At 47.0% G+C, this 10,561-nt stretch overlaps 1 long non-coding RNA gene across 1 annotated transcript; it reads right to left on the minus strand.

Annotated features, from left to right (window-relative positions):
* Nucleotides 1-3,621: 3,621 nt before the first annotated feature.
* Nucleotides 3,622-10,239, minus strand: LOC144333407 (uncharacterized). Its single transcript, XR_013402026.1, has 3 exons — nucleotides 10,106-10,239; nucleotides 9,182-9,338; nucleotides 3,622-3,852 (listed from the first exon to the last, which is right to left on the minus strand). It is a non-coding gene; the product is annotated as an uncharacterized LOC144333407 (long non-coding RNA).
* Between the last annotated feature and the right edge of the window lie 322 nt (nucleotides 10,240-10,561).

Consider the following 10,561-nt stretch of genomic DNA (forward strand, 5'->3'; position numbering starts at 1 on the left):
TCCGGTCTTACCGCCGCCCACGTGGAGTGGGATCCGAGCCAAAGGGGCCTCCTGAGCGGAGACCGCAGTGCGCGCCACTGGCCACCAGGTGGCGCCGGGAGCCTGGGAAAACCGCGCCCCGCCAGCGGCCGCGGGGTCTCCGGGCCGGTCTCACAGGGCCCCTGGGCGGGGCCGGGGCGTCGCGCTGGGGCACTTTCTGTTCTTTGGAAGAAGGGCTTTGGTCACCCGCTTTCTTTCCATCGCCGACCCAGTGCGGATGCGTGGGGGATGAGCCTGGGCGCCTTCACCAAACGAAGCCCCCTTTAATCAGATGTGAAGGCAAATCTCTCCACCGGGGGACCCGTTGGGTGCGGCGGAGACACCCTTCGGTGGCTGAGATACCCTCAGACGCCGTAGAAGCACCAGGGGTCTGAGCGCCCAGTGCGGGAGGTGCGGGGCCGGCTTCCCTCCCCGGGGCTGGAGCCTTCAGGAGCACCGCCCCCACCCGGCTTCCTCCGAGGGCAGTGCTGGTCTCGGGCCTCACCCCGGGCTGGTTGCTGCCCTTGGTCTCGTCCAACCCACACCCGCGGGCAGCGGAGGCTCCTGCTGTGCACAGGCCCGGGGGCGCCGGGGCGGGGAGGCTGAGTCTGGGCCCAGGTGTCCCGAATCCAAAAGCATCCCACTGGGCTACCTGTAAATTAGCCATTTCGGATCTAGTGATTGAGCGAGAGGACAGAATAGCCCAGAGGCTGGGTAACTAACATGTGCGGGATCAAGGAAGGCGTTCGCGGGCAGCTACTATTAGGGCACTGAAGGATGCATAGAGGTTCTCTTCGGTGGTCAAAGTGGAAGGAAGAGCTTCTCTTAGGCAGAGGGAACAGCTTCTGCAAGGACTCACAGGAATGTGGCACGTGGTGTGTCCCGGAACTACAAACAGCTCTGGTGGCTGGAATGTGAAAAGTATGGAGTGGTAGCAGTTGCCACAGAAGGGGGAGCGGGGCCAGATCGCCAAAGGCCTTGCATGCCACGCTCAGGGGCTTAGACTTCACTGCCCTGGGGAGTGTTTATAAGGGGGGTGTTTTTTGTTCTTGGCAGTGAAGTACCCAGGGAGCTTACCCCTTACATAGGTCAGTGGTCTGAAAAACCTCCTTTTTAGCAAGCAGGGGCCTTTCGTTTAAAAAAAAAAAAATTCATATGGAACATAGATTCAAAAGCCAGGCCAACGTGGAGCTGTCGGCAGTTTCCCTGTGAGCAGGAGGGAAAGGCGGAGCATCCCTAAGAAAGGAGCCATAGTCATTCCCAGCCTGATGGCGTGGGAGGAATCTCAGGAGTTCATTATCCCCAAAAACTAAAGTCCAGCAAAGTGCCGTGCCACACCTCATCCCCCACCCTCCACCTGCCTGCTCTAGTTGTGACTGGAGGAGTAACTCACATTTTCCCTGGTCTTGTAGCGGACCGGGAAGAACCAAAAGCTGGATAGGGTGAGAGAGCGTCCTCTTTCTTCTTCAGCTCTTTAGCCAAAGGACTCTTTCAACCCTGGGCTCAGAAAAGCAACGATGGACGAGTACTTCTCAGCCCTGGTGGCTTTGAAAAACACTGATGCCTATGGATCAGGGCAGTAGTGTGGAGATCCTCCCTCTCGATTCCCTCATTTTATAGATGAAAACCGAGAAATCCAGAAAGGTTAAATGTCTCTCCAACACGCATATGGCTAGGGGGTAGTAGAGCTGGGGCCATACCTAGTACCCAGGTGGAAATCGGAACCATCCAGGGATTCTTTCAGCAAGCCTGCGACCCGGGAAGGTGTGGGGCGGGGATGCTGGAGCAGAAACAGACCAAGGCTGCAACTGCAGGGCTGCATGGAGGACCTACCTGGGTGCAAGGTCCTTGGGCAGCTCGTGGGAGATTCTCAGAACTCAGCCCCCAGGGCTATTAGTATCTTCATTTTGATCAGAATTTAAAATAACAGTGGTTTAGGGTTTGTTTTACCCAACAAGGAGATGGTGTAGTCAGTGATCAGTCCTTGGTTGTGAAGCCAACTCGATTCAGCCTAGTCAAATGGCCGCCCGCTGCTGGGGGAGCTTCCACCACTGCAGGGGCCACACACCTGGCTTCAGCATTCTTCCTGGGCGCGGGCATCCTTCTGCCGCTGCAGACTGGCAGAGCAGCAGAGGCACAGTGGACGGCTAGGGTGAGAAAGTGCTACAATGCAACCTGTGAGGAGGGGAGGTGGCCTCAGGGGTTACACCCATCTGTCTTCAAGCCTTGGTGTCAGGGACAAAGTCTGACTTAAAGTTCTCTCCAGCACCTAGCTCCCAGCGGGCATTCACCATATGCCGCATAAAGGCACAGGCAATGAGTGTAGCTCCATTGGGTGCTAGGTTAAGAGTCGAAGGGGTGGCAGTCAGTCCCTGGCATGTGGTGGGCACTCAATGGGGTTCTCTGCCTGGGCCACTCCCTTCTCTGGACCCTGGACAGGGATTTGAGTGGGGAGGGGCCTGCCTTCCTGGGAGGAAGTTACGGAAAGGAGCACGGTGGGGAGGGGAGGAGGTTTCAAACCATTTCCCACCACCCCCTGGGGGGGCATGGGCTATCTCTGGAGGTTTGCTGTGCATGTGACCCGGTGTGACAGAAAGGCAAGGGCTACTCTGCCTCTAACACCCAGGTCCCAGGCTCTGTATTCTTGAATTTGCCATCCAAAACCACAAAGTTGTTTTTTTAAAAATCCCCACTAAGTTGTTTAAAAGATACAATTTAGGCTGGGTGTGGTGGCTCATGCCTGTTATCACAGCATTTTGGGAGGATCACTTGAGCCCAGGGGTTAGAGACCAGCCTGAGCAACATAGTGAGATCTCCATCTCTACAAAAAATGAACAAAATCAGCTGGATGTGGCGGTTTGAGCCTCTAGTACTTGGAAGGCTGAGGTGGGAGGATTGCTTGAACCCAGGAAGTTGAGGCTGCAGTGAGCTGTGATTGCACCACTGAACTCCAGCCTGGGTGACAGCGCGAGACCCTGTCTCAAAAAAGAAAAACAAAAACTACATATACACACACACACACACACACACACACACACACACAAATCATTTGATCCTTAAAAGAACAGAGCTGTCAGCCGGACGCGGTGGCTCACGCCTGTAATCCCAGCACTCTGGGAGGCTGAGGCATGTGGATCACCTGAGGTCAGGAGTTCAAGACCAGCCTGACCAATATGATGAAACCCCGTCTCTACTAAAAATACAAAAATTACCCAGGCATGGTGGCGTGTGCCTGTCATCCCAGCTACTCAGGAGGCTGAGGCAGGAGCATCGCTTGAACCCGGGAAGCAGAGGTTGCAGTGAGCCGAGATCCCGCCACTGCACCACAGTCTGGGCAACAAGAGTGAAACTCCAACTCGGAAAAAAAAAAAGGGGGGCAGGGCGGGGGGGGGAAACAGAGCTGTCTTGCACCCTGACTACATTTACAGACTTCACTCAGAACCAGAGAACACTATTTATACTTTTCCCCAGGTGGGTCTTGAATCCAAAGTGTTTAAGCAAAAAACTGTTCAAAATTCCCCAATACAACTGCTTTTCTGTAAAGAAAATTAAGTATCTCATTAAATAACTATAAATCTCAAAAAGCTGTATCAAACACAATCCGTGGAAGTTAAATGTAATTTATTACATATTGCACCATGGGCCAGGCCAACCAACATGGCGAAACCTCGTCTCCACTAAAAATACAAAAAAATTGGCCAGGCGTGGTGGTGCCCACCTGTAATCCCAGCTACTCGGGAGGCGGAGGCAGGAGAACTACTTGAACCTGGGAGGCTGAGGTTGCAGTGAGCTGAGATGGTGTCATTGCACTCCAGCCTGGGCAACACCGAGATACTAAAAAAAAAAAAAAAAAAAGATATTGCACCATGAATTGACTGAATACTCCGCCCTGCCATTTGGTCACTTCAAAGGTTTCTGCATAGTGTGTTGGGGATTTCAGACTCTCAAAACACAAGAACATTGTAAGAATATTTGACATTTAAAATGTATTCAGGCTCACTTTGTTACTTTTATTTTTTAAAAGATGCTGATGGATTATAGAATTAGTGATGTCTAATTCAGTTGAATTTTGGAGTCAGCCAGGCTCGAGTTAAATCCCATCCCTGCTATTTGAGCAAACAACTTAATCTCTCTCCAGTGCACCCCTCCCTTCTTCCACCTACAACATGGCATAATCATAGGGTTGTTTTTGGGGATTCAAGGAAATGTAGGTTACAGTGACTGGTATACCATAAGTGCTCGACAAATTGTCTTTGTTACTCTTTCCTTAAACACAAACCCCTGTTCAAGTGAAATGTTTATTTTCTCCATCTTTGTAATTCCAAGTCAAAGTCTGTGGTAGAGTTCTTGGAAAAGAGAATCTCAAATAATTAACTGAGTCTAAAATAATCCTGGCTTTTTTCTAGAATCTTTTTTTTTTTTCACTTAAAAATGTCAATCTAAAATATTCTGTTTTTCTTCAATATCTACACAATAAACCAATCGAAATGAACCACCAGGCAGAGGGCACGGCGTTGAGCTGGTTTGCTCTTATTCTTGGGTATGGTTCTCAAGGTTTTCCCATCCGAGCCTCAGGCATCTGTAACCACCTCAGTGGATTCCTACCGATGAGAGGTTTTCAGCTAAGCTCTTCAGGTTCCTGTTCCACACAGCTCCCAAACTCTGGCAAAAGTCATGAACCACACACTAGCTATGTATGTATGTGAAGTAGAGATTCCCTTTAAAAGGTACAAGCAGGTTACACGTAAATCTGGATTGTCATATGCAAATTCTTGATGGTGACAGAGACATAGTACCTCCTGTGCAGCTGATTTGAGGCCACGACTCAGTTCTAGAAAGGAATGATAAATCTGGTCCAAAGCATTTAAGAACTAGGATGCTCCCTCCCTTCCTTCCTCTCCTGTAACTACAGATTGATGTGAATAGAACCATAAGATGCAAGCAGCCTGGGTGCCCCAGCCATCACCTGGAGAAGAATTGTCTTGTAAAGTTGCCTAGGAGAGTTACCAAGCTCACTGTGGATTTTGCATAACTGAGAAACAAACTTTGGGGGGGTTAATTTGTTACTGTAGCTTATCCTGTTTTCATTTCACACTTAGGTGCAGGGTGTGGGGCGTGGGGGGCGGGGACCATGAAGATTTCATAGTTTTGGAAAAAACAATGAAACAAGACCACCACCTAATAACATGTTCATGATGCAGTCTAGGGAAGTAGTTGAGAAAGGTACACAGAAAGCTCCCATGTTTGGCTTTTTGTCAATTAAACAATATTTACTAAAATCTGTTAAATAACTTGTATATGGTACAGTATTAGTCTATCAGAAAAGGGTAAATGGACACAGAATAGTCATTATTTTTTGTAGAGACAGGGTCTGCCTATATTGCCCAGGCTGGTGTTTAAACTCCTGGGCTCAAGCGATCCTCCCACCAGCCTTCCAAAGTGCTGGGATTACAGGCACGTGAGCCACCTCGCCCAGGCCAGAAGAGTAATTGTAACCTATGAATATTTCTTGTAGAGACCAGGATCAGACTTTAATTTTAAATTGTGTGGTAATGGCAAACTACTAAAGCTGTCAGTGTTTCCATCACGATCTTATTCAACTCAGTGACCCAGTGAAGGAAACAGCTCTAGTGCCAAGATGGTTGATTTGTGAGAGGAAAAGAGCTTTTTGAAGTGTTTATATTACAAGTTCAAAACAAGTCACTTTGTTGCCACTTTTATTTTGCAGTGCCAGGCCAATAAATAAATGGGGAAGGCCGGGCGCAGTGGCTCACGCCTGTAATCCCAGCACTTTGGGAGACTGAGGCAGAGGGATCACGAGGTCAGGAGATTGAGACCATCCTGGCTAACATGGTGAAACCCTGTCTCTAGTAAAAAATACAACAAAAAATTAGCCGGACGCGGTGGTGTGCACCTGTAGTCCCAGCTACTGGGGAGGCTGAGGCAGGAGAATTGCGTGAACCTGGAAGGCGGAGCTTGTAGTGAGCCGAGATCTCGCCACAGCACTCCAGCCTGGGCCACAGAGCAAGACTCCGTCTCAAAAAAATAAATAAATAAAATAAAATATAAATAAATGGGGGAATGCTGTTCCTTCTAACTAACGTGGCAATGAGAACTCTGCTTTTCGAAAATTGTGTCTCTAAATATAGTTTTTTACAGAGATGTGGGGAGGAGTAAACTTTATACAATGAATTTCTGTGGTGGAACAGCAGTCCCCAACTTTTGTGGCGCCAGGGACTGGTTTCGTGGAAGACAATTTTTCCTCGGACGGGAGTTGAGGGCATCGTTTCGAGATGAAACTGTTCCACTTCAATCATCAGGCATTAGATTCTTATAAGGAGCGTACAGCCTTAGATCCCTTGCATGCGCAGTTCACAGTAAGGTTTGTGCACCTATGAGAACCTAACGCCGCCTCTGATCTGACAGGCGCTGGAGCTCAGGCAGTAATGCTCACTCAACAGCCCATCACCTCTTGCTGTGCAGCCAGTTTGCTAACAAGTCACAGACCAGTACCAGTCTGTGGCTTGGGGTTTGGGGACCCTTGCAGAACATGAAACTTGGCTTAAGCAATTTCCATGGTCATTGGCGGAATGAACATCTTCCACAACCGCCACTGGAAAGTCTATCACCTGTCACTTCTTCTAAGTCTTGATCACAAATATGCCAATTTACAATTAAAGGTTACTACTTTCCTTATTGTGTAATTTTTTTAAAAATCAGCAAAGAAACATCTTAAACTGCACTTTAGCATAGCTTCATTCCCCTAAACGTTATTTCACCCCCCAAAACTACAAAGCACGTATTCTTCTAGTCAAATGTAAGGGTAAATATGTTTGAATACTAAAATGCTATTGACATAAGACAAATAACTCAACTCATGTTGCTTAAGTGTAAAGTTTCTCATACAAACTTGGTTGCTACATGGCTAATTCTGCATCTAGAAAAATACATGATCTCATTCTTCCAAGCTGAATTTCTTTTAAAGCTTTTTCACTAAAAGCTAGGTACATACATAGTCTATACTTCTGGGAAGGAAGCTCACAGAAATTAAACTTTAAAAATATTTCTACTATGGCCAGATGCGGTGGCTCACGCCTGTAATCCCAGCACTTTGGGAGGCCGAGGTGGGTGGATCCTGAGGTCAGGAGTTCAAGACCAGCCTGGCCAAGACGGTGAAACCCCGTATCTACTGAAAATATAAAAATTAGCCTGGCATGGTGGCACATGCCTGTAATCCCAGCTACTCGGGAGGGTGAGGCAGGAGAATCACTTGTACCCGGGAGGCGGAGGTTGCAGTGAGCTGCCATTGTACTCCAGCAAAACTCCTTAAAATATATGTATGTATGTGTATATTCATTCCTACTAATGAAGTTAAAATTCATTGTCAAAGTATCAATAAATTTTGTTACATTAGTTCAGAAACCACAATAGTGTTGAATTTTCATAGCGGTTTCAACATAAACACTCTTGGGATCTAAACAGCATCCCCAAAGTGATGAAAACACAGACCAGTTGGGACCCCAACCTGCAGCAGTCCTGTTCCGCCTTGGTGGACATGCACACTTCCACAACAGCTGTGTGTACTGGAGTGGGGAAAGGAGGCATTAAAGAGTGTGCCACAGTCAAGAAGACAGGCAGGGCTCAGACTAAGCAGTTACGCACAGACATGGGTTAAATACAGAAAACTTCTAAGCCAGTAGGTAGGAGACTGCTGCCAGGTCTCCTGAGCAACTCCTCCTCACATCTCCCAACCATTCTCAGGTCCAACCCCCCAAAAATACAAAACACATAATGACCCTCTGATAGGGGCCTCTTGAATCTGTCTTCTGCGTCTGTGGCATTTGTTCCATTTTGTTGCAGCCCGTGCCATTATAAGTTGGGAAAACAACTGAGCCCCACTCGTAGTTCCCATGAGGCAGGTGCTATTGAAATAGTTTACAGACAAGGAAAATAAGACCCCAGAAAGGTTAGTGATTTCTGTAAGGTCACATGTTATTAAGTAACAAAGCTGGGAGGCAAAGCCAGGTCAGACTTCCAAACCCATGCTTTCTTCCACTTTCATCTTTCTAAATATCTCAAGAGGAAGCTATAAATTTGGCAAGTAGCGGACATAAAGAGATGCTCTTAGGATGCAATATGATGTAAGATCATTTGAAACACCAAAAACATGACTAATATTAGTGACAAATCAGTCATGCTCATTCTTTGGATCAGGTAATTTTAGTATCTGAGTTTGATGTCTGTCATATAATAGAAGTAAGACCTTAGTACCCTTGTGACATACCACACACCCAATCAAGAACAGGTGGGATGCTGGTCATGCACATACACTATTTGACCCAAGGCATATAGTTCTGGGAACAATCTAAGGTCTTTCAGGTGAAAATGGATCACACAGAGAATCTTAAACATAATTACATACAGAAATTTTAAACCCAAGTAGAGTCACCTGATGCAATCAGAAGTACCCATTTGTGATCTTGGTGGTAGAACACCACACATAGGTAATTTCATCAGATTCAGAAGACTTCGAGATACAATGTTCAGGGGCCATATATTGGTGAACTGGTAATTAGTGAAATCTCTCTCCAAAGTTTCAGGACTTCCTTTAGAGGAGTTACTGACTTACTAGAGTCAGTTAAACTTTTTTTTTGGGGGGGGGGACGGAGTTTTGTTCTTGTTGCCCAGGCTGGAGTGCAATGGCATAATCTCAGCTCACCGCAATCTCTGCCTCCTGGGTTCAAGCGTTTCTCCCGCCTTAGCCGCCTGAGTACCTGGGACTATAGGTATGCACCACCACGCCTGGCTAATTTTGTGTTTTTAGTAGAGACAGGGTTTCTCCATGTTGGTCAGGCTGGTCTCGAACTCCCGACCACTGGTGATCCACCCACCTCGGCCTGCCAAAGTTTCGGGATTACAGGCATGATCCACTGTGCCCGACTTTTTTTTTTTTTTTTTTTTTAAACCAACTGGTACCACTGCAGGAAGAGGAGCCAGGTGTACTTTCTGTGCCTGTGACAGTGGGCAGAAGAAGACCTCCGTGAGGTACTTTCTGTAAGACAGGTGGAATGGGGTAGCTCATCGATGGACCTGATCTTTGACTAAAAATGCAAGGGAAAAAGATGTAAGAACAGAAAAAGGTGCAACCCACTCTCCATCTTACCTAGAATGGGTCTGTGGCAGGGGTCTGCTCTCTAGTGACTCATTTTTCATCTAACACTGGAAACATTCGTAGGGCAGGCGTGTAATTCTAGCACTTTGAAGTGGGTGGATCACTTGGCCCAGGAGTTTGAGGCCAGCCTGGGCAACACGGTGAGCCCCTGCAAAAAATACAAAAAAAGTAGCCGGATATGCTGGCATGAACCTGTAGCCCCAGCTACTTGGGAGGCTGAGGTGTGAGGATGGCTTGAGCCCGGGAGGTCAAGGCTGCAGTAAGCTGAGGCTGCATCACTGCACTCCAGCCTGAGTGACAGAGACCCTGTTTCAAAAAAAAAAACAAAAAAAAAACCTTTAGATTTGCTCTTTTAAAAAGATGACAATAATGTTTGTAGCTATTTGGCTGTCACCTTTGAAGAGTCATGATGAGATTTAACTCACTAAGCCATGTTTACTATATACCAAGATGTTAACATAGTTAAGAACCTTGCTCCAAGGCTCCAAAAGCTGTGCTTACTAGTTATGCAGCTTTAGCAAGTTATTCCCCTCTCCAAATCTGTCTCCTCCTTTGTAAAACAGGGATACTGTCATCTGTCCTACCTCAATCAGCTGTTAGTGGCAAGGAAACTCTGGAAAATATGACAGGTATCTGTGAGGAAACAGTACCAATAGGGCATGGTCCTTTTGGCAATTAGTTCACACACACAGCTACTACTTTTTGTTTCAAATTGCTACATTTCCTCACCTTCCATTTCCAGACAATCGAATCATCACTTGTTTGAAACCTCAGTCAAGCACTGTGAAAGTTATTTCTTAAAATAATTAAAATTACCACAGGAAGCAAAGCAGACTGAATTTTATAAATAGGGCTAACAGAATAATCTTGGAGTTTTAAAAAGGGATGACAATAGCAGCTTATCAGATACAGTACCTACTGTGAGCTGGGCAAGGTTGAGTGTGTTACATTCGTGAATTCACTTATTCCTTCCTTGCAGTCACTCTGCACGATGGGTAGTTATCACTCCTAATTTTCAGATGAGGAACCAGAAACACAGGTAGTAAATGTTAGTCAACATTTTAATCCAAAGACTCTGGTTCAAAAAAATTGATATCTTAACCTATTTTATTGCTCTTCTTAAAACAGTCATATGGCCCAGGCACTGTGGCTCACACCTGTAATCCCAGCACTTTAGGAGGCCCAGGCAGGTAGGTCACCTGAGCCCAGGAGTTCAAGACCAGCCTGGGCAACATGGTGACACCTCATCTCTACAAAAAGTACAAAATTAGCTGAGCGTGGTGGCACACGCCTGTAGTCCCAGCTTGAGCCCAGGAGGCAGAGGTTGCAGTGAGCCGAGATGGCGCCACTACACTCCAGCCTGGGTGACAG

The sequence above is a fragment of the Macaca mulatta genome, chromosome 12 (genome assembly GCF_049350105.2).
Source record: "Macaca mulatta isolate MMU2019108-1 chromosome 12, T2T-MMU8v2.0, whole genome shotgun sequence".
In the NCBI taxonomy this organism is placed as follows: domain Eukaryota; kingdom Metazoa; phylum Chordata; class Mammalia; order Primates; family Cercopithecidae; genus Macaca; species Macaca mulatta.